We start from the raw sequence: 20,633 nt of genomic DNA, 5'->3' as shown, positions 1-20,633 counted from the left end.
GTAAGAGTGTTGCAGCTCAAAATGATGTCTTCAAATCCCGCTGAAAAACACCACCCTGACCCTGAAGCAACAATTTTCTCTCCAACATAAAGAGTTCTGTGACTAGAACTGTCCTGATTTGCTGCAAATACCTTTTCAAAGGATTTTGGTGTGCCTCATATTTAAGCATTATTCATGTTAGCAGAGAAATTAAATTCCTCAAATCCTATTTAAGGCTGGGGATGGGGGAGATGAAGAGCAGGGGGATTTCCCCACCGATGCTACAGTAGAAAACAGAGAGCATGACTTGCAGCTGCTCAGCTCTGTCTTAAACAAGAAAACAAACCTCCTAACCAGCTACCACCAAGCACCTTTCACTTGGTTCCCATGGCAACACCTCTGTCCTCTGGTGCCTACGATGCCTCTAATGCCTGCGACTGGTTGGATTCATTGGCACCTGCTCCCCTTGCCAGCTTTTGTCAAAACTTATTAGAATGAGAATCTTTTCCGAGAGGACTAGTGAGAGAAGAAAGCAAACGCATTTAGTTCACTGGAGATCTCTTTCAACTCCCAGTCAAGCCAGCATCTTAGGCTTCCTCAGGAGGAGAGTTCTCTCCTGGGCTCGCTGTGTCCGGCCCGCAGACATGCTCACTCTGACTTGCATGTTGAGGCAGTGACCTGGAAGGGTGTGCCCCTCTGGAAGGCTGTCCTTGCCCAGGGCCTTTGTTCTAGTCTGTGATGCCCAGGCTTCTGATGCTTAGCAAGGGAAGGAAAGAGTTAGTCCCAGGAGCAGGTGTTCTGGTCCCTCAGGTACCATCAGCCAATGGGAGCAGTCCCTGGTGATGTAATGCTGTTAACTCCTCCAGCGTGAGGGCTCAGGGTGGGGATCTGCGGGGGTTTGGATTTTCTCTGGCCTATATTGAACGAGATTTTTCTCTCTAGCTATTTATGTCCTGCCGCGTAAGTTCAGTTTTTCTCAAGAATACAAGGATGCTGCGTTTAAGACAGGATTCAGAGTAGAGCCAGACAAGCTGGGTAAAGCAGTGAGTGTGACGGCAAACTTTCCGCCTATAACCCAGTGTATCCAGTTTTATGTGGCTTCCTCAAAGAGAGTTTCAAGAGATCCCTTTCCTCTCTCAACCTGAGCTGACCCCTAACTGAAAGAAGCATAGATTCCTTGATGTTGCTTCATTCCTCATCTCTTCAATTCAGTCTACAATTACCTACTAAAACTTCCCTGTGCTGACCAGGAGCCAGGTGATCCCAGAGGTCAAAGGTGACCAGCCATCCCAATTTACCCCTGACTGGAGGATTTCCCAGAAGCAGCACTTTCAGTGCTAAAATCTGGAAAGTTCCAGGCATCCAGTTTAATTATTTATCCAAAGTAAAGAATATATATAATAAATGTTTTGGGAGAAAATGAAGACATTAGAATAAACTTTGTTGAGTAGAAAAATTCATGGTCAAATAGAGACATTTGAGTGTAATAATTTGGTTCCCTTTAAAACCCTATGGTTTAAGATGTATGTTCAATATTGGTTTAGTAGTGATGAAAACAAACTGACTTTCTATTTGTTAAAAGAATGTTTACCTCTCTTCCAAGGTTTGTAATTCTTACACTTAACTACCCTCTTATCTTTTCAGTAATTTTTTATTTCTAAAATAAGATTAGTGAGTGTTGGGGAATTTCATTGGGGGAATAAAGGAAGAGGATTTCACTGCATTTCACTGAAAAATAAAGTTAGATTTGTTATTTTGCCTAAGTTTCTTTTCTTGCTTCTGCAGAAACAAGGTCACTTGTAGGCTTGTTTCCAGAGGTCTTCAGAGTCAGAACCTCCATAAGATTGGTACCCATTTCTCCCTTATTTGTGTGAAATAATTAGCTTTTCATTACATCTTTCTCGAAATGTATGTAACCCTACCAACTAAATATATTTAAGAATGTGAAAGATACTATATTTAGAATGTAGATTTTGTTTGTACTCAGTAAACACAGGATTTGTCAGTAGCTAGGAGTCAACACTTCCAGAAAAAAGCTAGGGTTATAAAAACATTTTTTAAATTAAATTCAGGACAATAGTACGTTTCTTGACTGAGTAATAGTAGGAACAATTTATATTTCTACACACACATGTGCACACGGATCTTGGTGTGGATACCAGAGTTGACATGTATGACATTGTAGTTTCCATTTGTCTCATTCATGATTAAACACAATGCAGAAGTAACTCAGGTAGTTGGGCAGCTGGCTCACTCCAATTATTGGTTCTCAATGGATCTTACATCCTCAGAAGACTTACACATTGTTCTGGACTTAATGAACACGTATGTAGTGGCTGAAGGATCATACAAGTCAACATGTGGACTTAAGATGAGCAGGAGCAGTAGTGACGTCTGACATAAATGGCAAGACTATTGAAGATTCTTAGGGTAAGAATTCATGGAGGATGTCAGATTTTAATTGGGCCTTGAGAAATTGATAACAACTTGGTGAAAATTGTTTGCACGCCAGTAATAAATGCATTATTTTATATGTGTGCTACACTTTAGTAAAATTTTAAGAAATATTGAAGTATATGGTAAAAATTTAATGAGATACACATTATTGCAATATATCTTTTATAATAAATAATGGTTTCCTGCCCCATACTTCTGCACTTTAATTCTAATTTTATGTATTTTAACTGTTTCTTCAGTTATTTAATGCTGTGTTCTGAAATGACAAATGTATACTATTTCCTGATTTTTAAAATTCCTTTTTCTTGACTTCCTACTCTATCGCAAAAATGGTTTAACACTTACATGATCACTGTCAATCTCACACAAACACACACACCCGCACAAAATTGCATTTCTTTGGTATCACATTTTCTTCTTTGAATATACAATTGTTTTTTGTTCCTTTTCTTTACTTTCTCTTAATATCATTAATCTGTCTCTGAGCTCTGTGTCAGAAATGTAGAACATCTTTAACTTCCGTCTCATTAAGAGTTACTTATCTCATAAAATAGCAGTGCCATATTTTCCTTGGAGACTTCCCTTCTGGAATCTAATGTTCACCTGCTACTGTCGGAAATCCTTGTTTTCTGGACCAGCTTCACAGTTGTCTTGCTGCGACCTCTGTCTCTATTACACTATGCATTTTTCTCTGAATTTTTTTGTTTTTGCCAAGATTTCAGCTATTCCTTTCTTCCATGACTGACTGTAGAAACATTTATTTTGTTTCGATTCCTTTTATATTTTAGGGTCATCTTATAAATTTCTGCAAAAAATTTACTGGAATTTTGATTAGGATTGCATTAAATATATAGGTTAGTTGGGAAGAAACTGATATCTTGATAATATTAGATCCTCTAATTTATAAATATGGTCTATGTCTATTAATTATTAATGTCTAATTATTTAGATTTTAGATTCTCATCAGCATTTTATAGTTTCAGCTTCTTGATCTTTCACGTACTTCATAATATTTATACATGATATTTTGTAGCTTATGATTTTGGAGTTATAATAAATGATATGCTTCAATTAATTTAAATTTTCGATTGGTCCTTGCTAGCGTATCAAATAAAACTGACTTTCACAATTTGACTTTCTATCCTATGACTGTACTAAACTCACTTTTCAGCTCTACTCGCTTTTTTGTACATCAATTGGGATTTTTTTAGGTCTCAAAATATGTTTTATTTTGTTCTTTCCAACTTGTAAAACTATTATTTTGTTTCCTGCCTTGTTGCACTGGCTAGATTCTCAAGTAGGGCGTTGAATAAAAGTGATACCAGCAGTGAGAGTGAATATTTTGTTTTCTGATTATAGATGACAAGAGTTTAGCCTTTCACCTTTAAGTATGATATTAGGTGTAGGATTTAGTTTCACATGTCATTTTTTATGTTATCTTTCAGTTTGGGGAAATTATTTAAAACTGTTTCTTCAGTATAATTTTCTTTTCCATTTTTTAAATTTTCTTATTCTAAAACTCAAAATAATTAAAAATGAATCTTCAATATTAGTCATCTTTTTCAGTTTATTTCTTACCTATTTATCTCTCTGTTTAACAGTTTTATTGTAATATAATTTAAAAACCATAAAATTCACCTATTTGAAGTTCAATGATGTTTAGTAAATTTACAGAGTTGTACAGTCATTAAAACAATTTAGTTACAGAACATTTATACCCCTCCAAAAGAATCTTCATATTCTATTGCAGTCAATCTCAATCCCCACCTCTAGACTCAGACAGTTAATGAGTGGATACCCAATTTCTCTAGCACAATTTATAGGGAAAAGAGATCTTTCCATCATTCATTGATTCTTTATTCTGTCATTTCTATTCTTATTATGAGCCCATTAAGTATTTTATTTCAGTAACTATTTTGTTTTAATTGTAAAATTCTCTTTTTTTTTTTTGTATGTTCTAATTCTCGGCTAAGATATTCTATTTTTTTGTTTTTTCAAGCTTGTTTACAATTCCATGGTACATTTTGATAGCTGCTTTAAAATCTTGTAAATAATTCTAACATCTGTCTCATCTCTGTGTTGACATGTGTTGATTGTCATTTCTCATTTGAGTTGAGATTTTCCTGTTCTTAATATGGCAAATAAACTTGGATTTTATTCTGACTAATTTTAGTATTATGTATGAGAGTCTAGTTTTTATTTTAATATAATATCTAAGCAGACAATCAACCTATTTAGGTCTAGAGTGCGTATCTTGTAATTTTGTTAAATATGGTACTATAGTCGATTGAATTTTCAAAATCTTGCAGTGTTCCACTCTGTAGTTGAGTTCTCACAACTTTTGCTTTGTTGATTCTGGTTTATTTCACCATGAGATACTCAGGGCTTTGCTAATAACTTTATACACAGATTTAAAGAATCCTTTGCATTAGCTCCTTCTCTCCATGATCCACCCCACACACTGTATCAGTGAAAGCAGGTGGGGTACCCTGTCTCTTTTGTCATTTGCTTAGTTTTAAGGAAGGATAGACAATGTGGCCTTTTCTCCCCATTTGGAGAGGAGAAAGAGAACTGTCTCTGTTGGCCTTAGTGTATCAGGAATTATCAACAGAGCTCTGATCTTGGGTCCCTGAAGCACCAGGTAGGATGGAATGGAACCATTCTTCTTTCTTAATCTTTGGTTAGAGAAAGCAGGATTTTCTGGAGCATCTTTTCATCTGTTTACATTGGCATTCATGGGTTATGGATGGCTCTGTTACTGTCAGTGGGATATGCACAGGAGGGTTTGGCAAACATGAGCTGCAGGCCAAATCCGACCTGTAAGAATAATATATAACATAATAAATATATTATGCACTATATTATATATAAATAGAAATAATATAATGGAATATATTTTATATGTATCAAATATATATAAAATAACAATATTGTATCAATCAAAGAAGCTTTAAGGCAAAAAAAAAGCATTACTAACAGTGAAAGGATTATTTCATAATGGTATGAGTTGACTCACCAGAAAAATATGACAACATTAAAAGGATATGTACCTAATAACATTGACAAAAAACATATAAAGCAAATTGACAAACTTAGAGACACAGGCATATCTACAAATATATTTTAGATTACAAACTTCTCTCAATACTTGATAGAACTTGTGGGCCAAAAAAATCCAATATAAATGATAGAAAAAACTTGAATGACATTTTCTATGAACTTGACTCAGTGGCCAAACATGATTCAGTGGAACCCTTACCCTAATAACAGCATAACAAATTATTTTCAAGTTTTCATGAAGCCTTTACCAGAACTGACCACACAGTGGGACATTAAGCAATTCTCAACAAATTTCAAAAGACTGAACATGACCGTGACCATTGACTATAATTAAAATTAATCTGTAATAACTGGAAAGCTAACCTGAAAACTCTTTTGTTTGAAAATAAAAAATACACCTCTAAATAACCTATGGTTAGAAGACATAAATATATCAAAATTGAAAGATAAAGTAATTTATATCGAACTTGTGACATACAACTCAAGTAGTGACTTTGGTGTTGTGTCTAAAAAGTCATTGTCATAGCCAAGGTTCTCTAGGTTTACTCCTGAGGTATCTTCTAGAAGTTTTGTAGCTTTGTGTTTTATGTTTTAGGTCTATGATCCATTTTAAGTTAAGTTTTGTGAAAGGTCTGTGCCTAGATTCTTTTATTTATTCATATTTTTGCATGTGGATGTCCAGTTGTTCCAGCATCAAGTGTGTATGTTTGAAAAGACTACCCTTTCTCTGTCCAATTATCGTTACTCCTCTGTCAAAGATCAGTTGACTGAATTGGTGTGGATATCTGTTTGTGGGCTCTTTAATCTGGTTCACTGATCAGTTTTTCTGTTCCTTCATAAGTACCACACTGCCTTGATTACGGTAGCTTATAGTAAATCTTGACTTATATGGTGGTGTTAGGCCTCTGACTTTGTTCTCCTTCATCAGTATTGTGGTGACTCTTATGGATATTTTGCCTTTCCATATTAACTTTAGAATCAGTTGTCAATATCCACAAAATAACTTATTGGGATTTTGATAGGGCAACATTTTCCACAAAATAATGGGATTTTGTTTGAGCAAATATTCATTTTCTAAGTCATAGCATTTCCTTTAAGCGCAAAGACTCTAAGCACTCTGGAGCTTAGAGAGTCTTTGTGAAACCCATTGTCTTCAGTCATACCTAGATGAGACATTCTCTCAAGTTGTGGGGACAATCATGTGTTCTACCAGATGTCCTAAAATTCTATCAGCAAGCCAGCTTGAAAAAATTGTGGCATAAAAACAAGTGAAGTACTTTTACACCATCATTTAGGAAGAAACTATACTGCACAAGTTGCTATTCCAGATAGCTGAAGATAACTTTTAAGTGGTTCATAGATTTCAAGGAACTCCAGTGTCCTCTGTCAAAAGGAAAGCTTAGCCTGTGTCCATCCCCTGCCTTTTCACTCCTTTCTCTCTCTGGCTACTTGGTACAGAATCAATAAGACTCTATAATCTAAAATTGGAAAATAAAGATGGAATGTACATTATGAGATAAGAAAGCACCTAAACTTGGGTAGAAGAAAAAGTGGAAGAAATCCTGTAAGGGAATACAAGGAGTTGAAGACTGAATTGTCAGAGAAAAAGCCAGAGCATTTCACAAAATGCTGAGATGGCTGGACAGAGATCTTGGTGCCTGTGCTGAGATGAGGGAGTGTGTCGGGAGTGGTCCAGAGAGGAGAGGGTGGGGTAGAGTTGAGAGATACCCAACTATGACAGGAGGGGTCACTTAGAGAATTAGGAGGTATGGATTCAGGATTAGCCTCTGTAGCAGAAGGATAGACTTGTTTCTGCCACTTGGGAGTGATATGAAATATAATACAAGTAGTATTTCCCACAGGTCCATTTTTTTAGACTGTTAAACCACTTGATGTGCTGGGAGGCTCTGTTACCGGGGTGGTGTACGGAGGGGGAAATCCTTGCAAGTTGGAAGCCTTCCACGCTGGAGATATGTTTTAAAACCTGCAAAATTCTCTTCCTTTTATGGTAGGAATAAATATTTTTGTTCAAAAATAACTCCAAAATGGTCTGTAGGCTATTTAAATGCAATGCTTTTAGTGAAGGAGTTGCTCAATAATTGGTTAAATTGCTTTAAGTATGTTATGAGGAGCGTCAATTAAAGTTTTCTTGGTGACTTGAGGTCAACGTTATCAATGTCCTTGTTGACGGGAGCTATAATGCAGCTGCCCCGTCGGGATACTGATGTACGAGCAGTTATTTGCTCCAGCACTAAGTGGTCCCCATTTGCTTACTTCGGGACTTGCTTCAGGTCCTTCAGTGCCTTGCTGGAAGAGTTTATGTCTTTGCTTTCATTCTTACTTCTACCAATCTTGCTTAACTGTGCAATTGGCTGTTTTTAGTTTCCGTGTGCTGGGATTAACCACCAACATTACTAAGAATTGTTTGTAAAATATAAATTCATAGAGTGTCAGTTTTTGAGACAGGGATTTGCAGCTGTGGGTCAGGATCCATTAATGGGTTGGAAAATCAATTCAGTGGTAAGGATTCACTTTTGTTATTTAAATAAATAGAGTACAATAGGAAATATAATTGAAAATATTTTGTTCATCATGTGGCAAGTGTAAACGTTTTGTGAAATTCAATATTTGTATAATGGTGGAAAATGTAAACTATGAGTTATTGTATGAATGTGACCCACATAAAAATTAATAGAATACGTTTTAAAGCATTGGATTTTTGACATGTATCTCTTAAAAAATATTCCAGCTTATTCTTTATTTTCTTGATTTTTTTTTTTTGCAGATACTTGAGGAATAAGAATGTTATCTCCATGCAAAAATCTCATCTCTTTCTCTTAACTTGAACCTCATTAGGGAAGGGCCCTATGGAACCTCTAGTGACTACAATGGAGTCACTTTTAAAGAACAACCCTTGTTGAAAAGATTGAAAATCAGTTCAGATTTCTGACATCCTCTTGAGGTGGTGTTTATGAGACATACTTGGCAGCAGTCTCAGAAGTGGGAGCAAGACCCTCATTTCTCCGTGTGGCATTTTGGGTAGAAATGTGGGTCTGGACGTGCCTTCATTTTGGAAGATGGCTTTACTCTGATACGCTGGGAGCCGCAAATTAGCCTCAAAAAGCGTAGAGGCTCCCCTAGGTAGGGCTGAAGTCACACTTTGGATAAAGGCATAGCTGGGTCTTTGAGGCTGCTTTTGTGTACCCTCCAGGTCGCTGTGAGAGGAAATCCTATGGGAGCCTGAATCCAAACAGAAATAATGAGAGGGCATCATGGCATTTCTCTGAAACCCAAGCATAAGGATAGAAGGTGGCTAAGCAGGGCGCAGGTTAAAAATAGGAAAACAAACTCCCCACTCTGCAGATAAGCTAGACATTTAAGTTTTTAATCCGACATCAAGATGATTGTGATCATGGTAATCATTTTCCTAGCTTACTCCTTTCTAGCAGACGTGAGAGGAAGGGCAGATACTCCCACACTAAGTGATACATTTTTTTTCCTATGCTCCTTCACTTTTCTTCTCTCCACTTGCTTCCTGTTGTTTCTTTTAATCTTTAAGAAAAAGAAAAAGGAAAAACTCTTATGCACTTATTGAACAATCAATGTATTAAACTCTTTTGATGCCAGTATGGTAAGAGTCAGTGGGTTGAGCACTTGGAGGAACACGAGAGTAGACCTCAGCCCATCTCTCCAGTTGTGTACAGTGCAGGGTGGTGAGGGCGTTAGGAAATGCGAGGATGGGTACAGCTCTTTAATTCCCCCATGGTCCAACTATATGCAGAGCACAACCCATGAATGTACCTACTCGTCAGAAGACACAACAAACCAGTGATGGTGTTGTTCTTTCTTTAATTTTATCTGTTAGATATCTGCCCTTATAATACTAAAAACTGGATGTGCATACTTAGTATAAAAAATATCTAGCTTGTTTGCAGAAGACCATATTGTGGCCATATTTTTTATACCAATGTCTCAAGACATCTTACTGTGAGTTTACTTGGAAAGGGATCTGGTCGTTCAATAAACTGGGAGGTATAGTTTCTTCCATGAATAATACAAAACCTCATGAAGATTTTTCTAGAAACTCAGCCATCATTAGAATTATTCAAAGAATGAAAACTTCTCCTGAAAGGAATTCCCAATAGCTCATTTGCTATGTAAACAAATCGCGTGTCCTGAAGGTATGGTTGCAGTACATGAAATATTAAAATGCTGATACCTGATGGATTCTAGGGGGAGAAATGTAAATTTATAGGCAAACATTTCCTGCAAAAAGTGGGAGACCCTTACAGTTCAATGAATCTTACATTAAAAATCAGACAAGGTGAGGTAAATTAGCCCAGGGGATACTATAGGCATGAATTTTATGCCAGTATCACCATGGCTACAGCGCTAGGTGCCCCTTTGTTCTTTTGGAATTGTAGACAATGAGAACTCTATCTCCCAATCATCCCATGCAGATGCAGCTAATTTATATCATTGGATGGAAAGTAAAATGAGGTGAGGAAGAAGATGAATGGAAAATGGAAGTAAATGACCATAGGACATCATTACTCTAAAAGTCATCATTCACCGAATCCTTTCAGTAGAATGACTGTGCTAAGTGTTTTTGTTTTTCTCATGTAATCCAAGACATAAACCTCTGATACAGATTTTAGTTTTATTCCTAAAAAGTAACAGCTGTCAAGGGCGCAGGTGAGACCCGGATTGCTCAACAATCAGAGTGGTTTACTCTGTTTGGTGGGCATGGAGACAGGCAACCCTGGAGGCTAGGCAAGAAAAGAGAGCAAGAAAACGGGCATGATGCCATAATGTATGGCATTTCTTTCTGATACTGGGAGGCAGAGAACGAAGCGAATAGACTGGGGAACTGCCGGGTATCCAGGGCGCAGAGGTGAGTGTCATAGGAAGACTGCATTGGAGGGAGAGCCACCATCGCTGCAGCCCGGAAGGCCCCTGTGACCCGGGGAGCAGGGCGTCAGCATCCTCCACCCTCTGCTGGTGTTCAGGGGAGGCCAGCGAAGGAGTTAGTCACTGTCCCCCGAATGCAGTGTTTCTTAGTGAGGAGTCAAGATGGAAAGCAAAAACAAATCTACACACAACAACAAGACTCCATCCACATCCACATTCCTCTCTTCTGTTTAAACCAGGCTTGGGCAGCTGCATCCTCCCCAGCCCAGGATTCTCCTTGGTGGGCTGGGTGTGAATTCAAGTGGGGAGACGGACCCTGTGATCTGACCCAAACACTCCACCAATATTTTCTGTTCCTCGTTGAGGAACACTTTGTGTCTCAACACCCCAGGCAGTCAGTCGATCAGTGGTACTCACCCAGGAAGAAAAGTTGAAACACATTAACTTGCTGAATGAATGGTGGACTGGGGAATAAAACAGAGCCCTGCCATAGGGGTGAGCATTCTCCAGCGCTCGCTCCTTTTCAGTGCTGGCCTCTAGTGAGAGGGCACGCGACACCATTTCACAACTCCTAAGCCCGTAACCCGGGACAGACTCCCTGGGGTGGCCCCTCTCAAACTGAATTCATGCTTTTTGGAAGGGTCAGGAGATTTTTCACCATGTAAGTGTGACTTTCACATCTGACAAGCAACGGCACCACTCGATCAGCACGCAATTCTTAGGAAAAAAACATTTGGCTGAGCTAAATGGAAAAGCATCAGGCACAGACAGATTAGATTTTCCTTTAAATAAACATGGCCTTTCAGAAAGGCAAGAAAAACATTTGGAGGAAAACATGCTGGGCATGAAAATCTCAGATAAAAGATCTACCCACCCTCAGCAAGAACAGAAATCACTCCATAATCCTTGAATAGTTAGACTCACTCCTTTGTTAAACCAAGGAGAATGGTTTAAAGGCATTTGTTCTTACAGGCAGAGGTGTGTCTCTCTAAATCCTACACCTCTTGGGTCTCGCAGAGTATTCAAACCAAGTGATTACTTAATTAAATGACTCGTATTTGGGATACTTGAAGTTTGCCCAGCCTTCAGCTTGATTCTGTAGATAACAAAGGCATGTCTCCCCCAAAGTCACCAGCAAGTTCTTCATATTGAATAGAATGGCTGTGTCATAGTCTGATCACTGCATTGTAAGTCACTGCATCCCTGATCAGTTTCCTTCTGAAAACTCCATAAAGCTCTTTACAAGGTTTTCTTATAGGTCTCATTAATTGTCTGTTTGCACTTATACCCTTTATCTTCTGTCCAAATCCTGTTCTTTTCTCTCTATTTTTTTAATTTCAGTGACCCAAATTTAAAGAAGCCAGGAACTTTTCATGTTTTATTTCCATTGTCAGTTGCATTCAGTTAATCCTCAAGGGGAAATAATTTAAAGATTTCTTCCAATGCTATACTTGTTCAGTAGATACCTATTAAACAATCTGATATGTATCAGCCTTAGGTGTACATATTAGAGACAATGAGTGAAAAGGGAGATGCTCTCTTGGAACTTCTTTTTAGTGGGAGAAGCAAATCATAAACAAAGGAAGTTAATTCCGTATGTGTATACCTTATGATGATGATAAAATAAGGTATTATGATTAAAACCAACTTGCTTGTCCTCTTTATCAGAGTGACATTGTAGCTGAGCCCTGGATGATGTGAGGGAGCCAGCTACAAATGTCTGGAGGCGGAGCAGTGCAAGCTGGAGGAACCACAGCAGCAAAGGCCCTGGGGTGATGGACTGTCGACCCATTTAGCACACAGCAAAGGGCCTTTAGCTGGAGCATAGTGGTTTCAGAGCCTAACATTGTGTCTGAAAGATAAGCAGAGGAAAGGACCCAGTGAGATATGGTAAAGAGTTTTAATTCACTTCAGTGCAATGGGAACCCATGGGAAGGACAGTAACATAAATCTAAACTATATTTTAAAAGATATGAAGAATGAATGTGAATGGTAGAGATGATGGCAGCTTTGGCTAAGGGATAGCCATGGAGAGAGTTATACATTCTTTCCATATGTGAGACTTATAGTTGATACGGCTTGCTGATGGCTGGAATGTGGATAGTAAGACAAGTAGAGAAATCAGGAATGAGGTCTACGCTTCTGGTCTGAGTGGCGGGTAGACAGTGGCAGCATTCACTCCCACTGCCCCATCATCTTACACTTAGATCTCTGCCACAGTCTAGTATCTTGTCCACCAAATACAGGCCCTCTAAAATCCATCATCCATGCCCCTGATTCACAGAGAAACAGTATGCTCTCATCATCCCTCTTCTCATAACCTTTTGGTGACTCCCCATGACTTGGGAGAGATGACAAGCCCCTTTGTACAATGTTCAGTGTTGTGGTAGGCAGAATTCTAAGATAGACCTCAAACTTCTGTGCCCTGGCCTGCCTGATCCCCTTCCCTCCCCAAATGTGTCTGGCACCTATGAATGTGGCAGATGTCACTCTCATGATTAACTTACACTTCATATCAATGGGAAATTTCATGAGGGTGAGCCTGACTTAATCAGTTGAAGAGTCTCTAAAAGACAGATTGGTCCTTCCTGATGAGAGAGACTCTCCCTCTGGCCTCGAAGAAGCAAGCCATCATGAGTTTTATAGCTGGCAGGAAATGAAGTTTTCCAACAAACACACATGCTTGGAAGAAGATTCCAAGTCTCAGATGGGACCCCAGACTCACCCTCTTGATTGCAGCCTTGTGAGACCGTGAGTAGAGGGACCAACCATGCCATGCCTGGATTCTTGATCCATGGAAGCTATGAGAAAATCCAGACAGAATACACAGAATTAGGAAACTAATGTAAAGGCCTTTCATATCTGACCTCTGTTGGCTTCCAACCTCATAGCCATCTTAATTGGCTTAAGTATTTATATTTCGACAGCACCAAGTGATTTATAGATTCTGGCCTTACCGAGGCCTTTTACTTCTGTGCCCTAAGCAACACTGGCCTTCTTTCTAGGATTCCCTCCACCTCTCCATCATCTAACGTCCACCTAGTAACACTCAACCGGGAAGGCGCAATTCACAGTTCATCGCCATCCACTAATTCACTCTATCAGCACAAACTTATTAGCATCTACTTTATACTAGACAAAGAATACCGAGTGGTGAGCAGAAATCTTTGCCCTCGTTTCCAGTACATTCCAGCGGGACAGAGATCTTTATACAAATACATAATCAAACGAATGTGTAAGTTCCAGTTGGGATAAAACCTATGATGGAAGAAAAGATCAGACAAAAGAATAGCAGTTGTTGCTTCCGCCCCATCTTGACCTGCCCCACTGTTTTGCATCTGTTCTCCGTAGACTGCAGACACACTGAAGATAGGGATGGCGTTTCACCCCTCTCCATTACCTCTAGTGCCTAGACCATGTGCCTGGCACTTTGCATGTGCACGATTATTTTGTTGAATAAATGAACGTTAAGATCTGTTCGTTTCTTTTGGCCCCTATGAAGACCAGACAAAAACGTCACAAAACCAAAGAAAGACTGAAAATACGCAGATCCACCTTGCCCCTAAATCAAGAAGGGCCTGGCCTAGGGATCCGATAGAGTAGGACCTTAATTAGCTAGCTGCTCCTAGTGTGTCTCCCAGCATCTCTCAGTACTTGTTTTAACACCACCTAGCAGCATCCTTGATTCCCAGAATAGATCATCCAACTGTCTTGCTTGACTTCTAATCATAGTCCCTGGTACCCTTCTAGTTTTCTGTCAGTTTATTTCCATCCTCAAGGGCTTACTTGTCTCGTAGTTCCTTTTAATCCCATTCCTGCTTGCAATTTCTCCTGCGCAGATTCCGATTCACACAGGTATTTGTCAGTTTTGAGGTCTTCCAGCGACTGAGCACACTTTTCAAGCCATGGTGCTGTGCTCCCTACCTTTTCACGCTTGGTAGGAGGCAGGTACCCAATACTCCAGCCTCCTTTGCAGCTAGGGCCCCCTCCTGTCTGTCAGTCAGTCTCAAGGGATGGACTGTGAATTGGAGGATGGTAATTTAAAGAACTGGACCCCACCTGGAGTCCCTACCACTTCCTAAAGGTTCTAACAGGAGCATCCAGACCTGGCTTCCATGGTATTTTTGCCTGGCAGAGGTACCAGGTCGTCTCCATGGGGCCAGTTCTGTGGTATGGCTTTGTGTATGCTTCTGGGTTGCATACCCTGGAGACTCTCTGAGCTAGCCAGTATGAATATATGTCTTAAATTATAGAAGCTAGTTTGTTTTTGATACAACTAAGAAACACCTCTAACTGCCACCCCCTCCCCAACAACTTGTCATTCACCTAAAGGAACAGACATTCCAAATGATGGGCTTCGTCTCTTCTGCCATCATTATCGACCTGTCCATTGCCCTATTCCTGCCATCCACACATGCACTCACACATGCACACGCACACACATGCACACACACAGACCCTTATACGGAGGGTAGAAGTCTGAGTGTGGGTGAAGGTCCAAAGAATACTGGTGTTTAGCAAGTCCCCTTGCATTTGAGGTGTCCCCCTGATCTTGACACGGCCTCAGTGGGTCTCTCTGGGCCCCTGGGCCCATCAGACTCAATACCTTCTCTCCACCAGCTAAGATCTCCCCCCAGGATGCTTAATAGCTAAGGCTTGCTGGTGGAGCCTTATGATTCTATAAATCTCTAAACTGGAGAACTAAGCGGACAGATTTGGGCAAAGCGCGCACTTGAGGAGCAGTGCAAGACTTGCTTGTTCCCACACGTCTCTCCAGAAAGAACGCTCGCTGTGGTGGCCTCATTAGCAACTGCTCGACAGATCTGCTGCCAGGGAAACGACATCCTTTTTGATGCTCAAAGCCAGAGCTTAATCAAAAATGGAAAAGGAAAGGAAGTTCTAACACAAACAGCCCCGGTTTTTTTCCTGCATCACAGTCTCAGCAGGCCCATTATATTGGCCGGTCAGCCTCCTCACACCAATATGCCTGCAGTGAGGGGGACGGGGAAAGCAGGGTGGGGTCAGGGTAGGGCGGGGTCCATCAATGCCACAACTCACCGTTTTCAAAGGAGCAGTGAGCCCCTTGTCAGCAGTGATGATGAGGTGGGGAGTGTCCACCACCAGATACGGAGCTCGATGCAGAGGTGGGAATCCAAGGCTGCTCTGAGCATCCCCACGCGTGCTGGGATGCAGCCGTCCCAGGTAGCCACCTCCTATGTTGAGCGACTTTCTCAATGTTTCCGTCTCATGTTTTTTTATCACCTGACTTTCAATTTTGCTCAACAAAGTGTAAATTAATTCAAGGCTCCAAGTGTAATGATGATCCATGCTATTTACCTGATTTAGTTACAAAACCAGTTGCTCTCTCCTGGCTTCCTACCAAGGCACTGTTGCAAGCAAGGGAAATGGTGGAGTGTCAGAAGGGCTCACCCATGGAATGAACTGGAGCCAGTATTGGTTTTGCCCCTTCCTGGTTTTGAGTCTTGGGGCAAGTCACTTCCCAAGCCTGAAGACATTTCTTGTAAGATAAGAATCTCAGTACACACTCCACGAGTAATGTGGTGATGTCCCCGGCATACACACATTCGTCAAGGGCTGGCCATCACATTTTTGCAGAATCTGTTGTAGAATCTGTAGCCAATGTTATTCCAAAGCACAGCATCCTAGAAACCGGCTGTGGGGGGAAGAGAAGGCATCAGGAATACATTTGCTGAATGGCTTCCTTTCCCACCTCTCTCTTCAGCTATGGCAGACAAGACACTGTTAGCATCTGGGTCCCCACGTAAACAGCTGTCTACATGAAACAGGGCAGGAGGCCCATATTAAATAATGAAGATAGGATACATTAATTACACCATGGTAAGTAACGATCATATAAAATATGACCATTATATGATTGTTATCACTTTTACTACATTATTCATGCTGACATAAATATAACAGCCCACTAGTCATCAGTGTCATACTGTTTTTATAGAGAAGGAAAATGGAGCTCAAAGCATTTAATGGCCTACTGACCAAACCTCTAAAACACCAAAATAATGCTTGGCAATGCATGGAAAGAGGCCAGCAAGTTTGCCATCAGGACAGCTTAATGAGTGAGCTGCGTTTTAATTTTGACTTCTTATGTCACAGATACCTTTCTGGCCTATCAGATCTGGAACAGGGCATAACACATCGTGACATATGGGACTCTGCACACAAGGGCACCTGGTACCCTACCTCCGCCTCCACTATCAAACATAGTGGTTGAATTCTACCATTTGAGCTTCATTTGTTTGGGTCTTGAAAATAACTCTTTAGACCTAGACCAGCCTCACAAACTCGGAGGTGTTCACATATGGCATTTAAGACTAGATGTAGCAACTAATCTCATATTAAATGACCAAGGTTTTAACACAACGTAAAATGAAGAGTATAAAACCCAGAGACACTTGCCCAAGAACAAAATTGTTGGCATCAGTATGGTTTAAGGAATTCAAATTCTTGTTCTTTTCAATAAATTCTACTACCTCTTGTTAGCTCTCAGTACCTGGGGAAAATGGGTTTGGAAACAGAAAAGAGAAGGAAGGATGTACTGAAAAAAACGTGTGTAAAACAAAAGGTGTTTTCGGCTCCATAATCCTCAGACTCTTTCTAGACCTACCAAGCTGGGTGGGCTCATCATTCATTCTAGTCTTTGTCTTCTTTCTCATACGAGTCCGAATGCACAAGGCAAGGCAAAAACAAAAGATAAGGTAAACTTTTTGAAACTATCAGGAAGAGACTAAAACTGACCCCTTGTAGGCGCTTAGAATGTGTTTATTACAGGCATGTGAAACCATCTCAGCAGGCTTGAATATGGGACTCGTGTAGTTGGCGATTTTAACTGTACAAGGTTAAGAAAATGGGTCACTCGCTTGTCAGAGCGCGTTCATTGAGGGCCTTCTGTGGACAAAGTAGAGGCTGGGATTCTTATTTTCAGACTTTTGTTGATGCGTTTGGGTCTTTGCACCTCCTTCAACACAATGACAATCACCATTCTTTTGTCGTTGCTTTCTGTCTCTGCTAAATTTTCAACTTCCGTGGGAACTTCAGAGGTCAAAGCAAGATATTTAAAAGTCCCCACCAGAATCCTCTCACTCGATGCCAAGTAGGACACGTTTCACGCTGGGAGCCCAGTTACTCTCAGGATTCCTATGAACAGCATACAAAATGATGATTGTGAAATACTTTGAAGCAAAGGATTATATGCGTGTAAGGCATCGCTATTACCAGACGTACTTTTCTAAGTTAATAATATAATGGGAAGTGACTTTAGAGCTGTTCCTGAAACCAAGCTCACTTTTTTTTTTTTTGGAAAATTCATTGATGTTTTATTTCACAGTATCAAAAATTCACAGGTAGCTTTATTATCTTCTGTTTTATTTTATACTCGCCATTTAAAGCAGCACTTAAGTTGCTAATGATTCTTATTTAATTTACTATTATGGAAAAATCTTAAGACATGTGCAAGCGGAACAGTATCACGAAACTCCATGAACCTGCAGACCAGTTTTAGATGCTTCCAACATGAAGCCAGGTTGGTTTTCACTCCTACCCCTCTTCCCCCAATGCACACAGTGGATTTGTTTTTTAAAGCAAACGCTAAACATCCTCCTATTTCATCCTTAAATATTTCAATCTATGTCTCTAAAATATAAGGACTCTTGCACCATGCGTTCATTTGTAACGCAACTGCAATAGATGACCACATTTAAAAGAAGCCTTCAGGAGACAGTTTCTTATTAGGAAAGGATATTGTGTCATGTGTCTTACTTGAGTATATTCTGTGACTTTCCAGTGCCCCCAGGATGAGATCTAAACCCTAAGATCACCTTCTAATCAAAATCTTCCCATCGTGCCCCCACCCGCATTGTCATCTGGGCACAGTTGTTCACACTATTTAATCCATCCCATGCCTGGCTTTCTGCTGCCCTTTGATCTTGACCCTGCCCATTTGTCAAGGACCTGTCCAGTCTCGCTTCTTGATTTCCATAGATGATTGCAGCCTCTAGTGATTCTTGTTTTTATTTTTTCCCTTAAACACTTGTTTTATTCACTCTGCTATTAGGAGGTATTAAAAACATGTGCTCTGGAGTCTGACAAAGTGGGGTCTGGAGATTTCTCCACGACTCACTTACTAGGTAAATGTACTTGGGAAAGCCCTCCCTAATCTTCATGTCATCAGGTGCTGATAGAAACAGTATTGTCGTAAAGGAGATTATATATATACACACACATATGTGTATGTATAATGCAAATTCATGTATAAACTGTATGCATACTCACATACGCACAGCACACACTCACACGTATATACACTGTTTAGCGGGTAGAACGATCAGGGTAGTAATGTTACCACCTACATTCAGTATCACCCTCCAACTGACTCTGGAATTGTTAGTTACCTTTCTTTGTGTTTACTTCAAAGTGTCAACTTCTTGAGGTCAGAGCCAACTTTGGCTTCACAGAGGAGACTCTCAAAGGCATTTCTGGGTGACAGCCCATCGGTGTGCAGAGAGATGAAGAGACTCAGAGTTCTGCCTCCTCCCCCGGACCCCCTCCAGGATGTTGTGAATAGGAGAGACCCCTCCCCTTCTCTTCAGGCTCCCTGCCAGGCTTGCTATGTGCTTGTGGGACAGAGCACTTTAAAGGGAATCTGTAGATTTCTCCAAAAAAGGAAAAAAACCTTTTCTACAGAAAAACAGGTGATGGGGCAACTGGAAAAACAGTCATTTCTAACTGAAGTGGGTTTCCAGGCAGCTGATCCTACCACAGAGCTGGCTGTCTTTATCCTGGAAATGTCACCCTTTTTTAGTCTGTAAATACCATGCTATAGAGAACACCTTAGTGCTGACTTTCGGAGGAGATGAAGCCAATGTTGTATGGCCGTTTGCTGTCAAGCAAAGGACAATGCTTCTTTCTTGGATTTAATAAAATGGGAAGGAGGCTGAGCAGGCAGCTCGGGAGAAAGGACATGCGGTCCCCCTTCCTGCCATCTCTTTGTGGCTTCTTTAATAAAATGATGAAAGAGCGTCTTGTCCTCCAAACACCAGTCTTACTTGGGCACATTCAGTTTTTCACTTTCAAATACGTGAATCCTTGGAATATGGCTGTGGCCTCTTTTAAACCTGCACCCACAGGCTCTGTCAAGGGCTACACAAGGGTCTTTCCCTCACAGTATCTCCCTAATCCAGGCCACATCCTCTATTTCATCTTTTCACAGCCTAACACACCACTGAGTAAAGATGTTGTTCAGTTAACCAACCCTTTTAAGAAAATAAATTCCCCCAGAAATGTAAAGATTATCTTTCTTCCTGTGAAGCCGTCCTTGCTGGAAATTACATAGTCAGATTTCTCTGCATACATTACCTGGCTGAAAACAGAAAATGACAGTTTCATTGTGAAGGGGGAATAATTTGGGGCACGTGGCTCAGTTCTAGGAAGGGCTGGTCTGAGAAGGGGGTTGATGTGATGATAGAGTTTGTGTAGCTAATAGATGGTGCTGAAGACTGCAGGTGGGTGTGGGTGGAGGGGGGGTTGGGAGGGAATGAAAGAGAGCACGTTCTGGATACCAGTGACCTGCGGGCTAGTCCCCGCCATCCTACTCCCCACCCTGACAACTTACTTAGCTTTCCTACCTTTCAGCTTCCTTATCTGTAAAATAAGGATGAAAGCGTGTTCACAGGTCATGGGATTGTGTTGCGGATTAAGGGAGATAAAGCATGTCGGACATTTAGCGCAGCGGCCGGCACACATTACGTAACCTCTAAATGCCAACTATCATTAAATGTATTTTTCCTGAAAGTAGGGAAATGATGATTGTATCAGCGCTTCTCATTTCTAAACTGTTCATCATATGTGATTTCACTGTGTAAGACTCTCTTCTAAGAGTCAGTGTTAAAAAAATCTATGCCTAATCAAAACTTTGCACTTACCTGATTAATTTCTCTAAACGAGAAATTTCTCTAAACGAGAAATAATGGGACATTCAGGACTTTATAGAAACTGTTGTACTGTTCTCTCTCTCGACGTGTGTGCGTGTGTGCACGCACGCACACATTGTAGATTACATATATCCACACATTTAAGCTTCACAGTAGCCCATTTTCCAGGTGAGGATGACAAGGCACAGAGAGATGAAGTAACTTGTCCACGGTACCTGAGCTATTGTGACAGAACCAAGATTGGGACCAAAGGCGGTG

At 40.4% G+C, this 20,633-nt stretch overlaps 1 long non-coding RNA gene across 1 annotated transcript in view; it reads left to right on the top strand.

Annotated features, from left to right (window-relative positions):
- Positions 1 to 9,938: 9,938 nt before the first annotated feature.
- LOC140688878 (uncharacterized) overlaps positions 9,939 to 20,633 on the top strand; it is a 37,062-nt gene continuing 26,367 nt past the window's right edge. The window contains exons 1-2 of the long non-coding RNA XR_012063723.1: positions 9,939 to 10,025; positions 16,151 to 16,266. This is a non-coding gene — a long non-coding RNA (uncharacterized lncRNA). The remainder of the gene's footprint in view (positions 10,026 to 16,150; positions 16,267 to 20,633) is intronic.

The sequence above is a fragment of the Vicugna pacos genome, chromosome 24 (genome assembly GCF_048564905.1).
Source record: "Vicugna pacos chromosome 24, VicPac4, whole genome shotgun sequence".
NCBI lineage: Eukaryota > Metazoa > Chordata > Mammalia > Artiodactyla > Camelidae > Vicugna > Vicugna pacos.
This window is presented reverse-complemented; position numbering and strand designations above follow the sequence as displayed.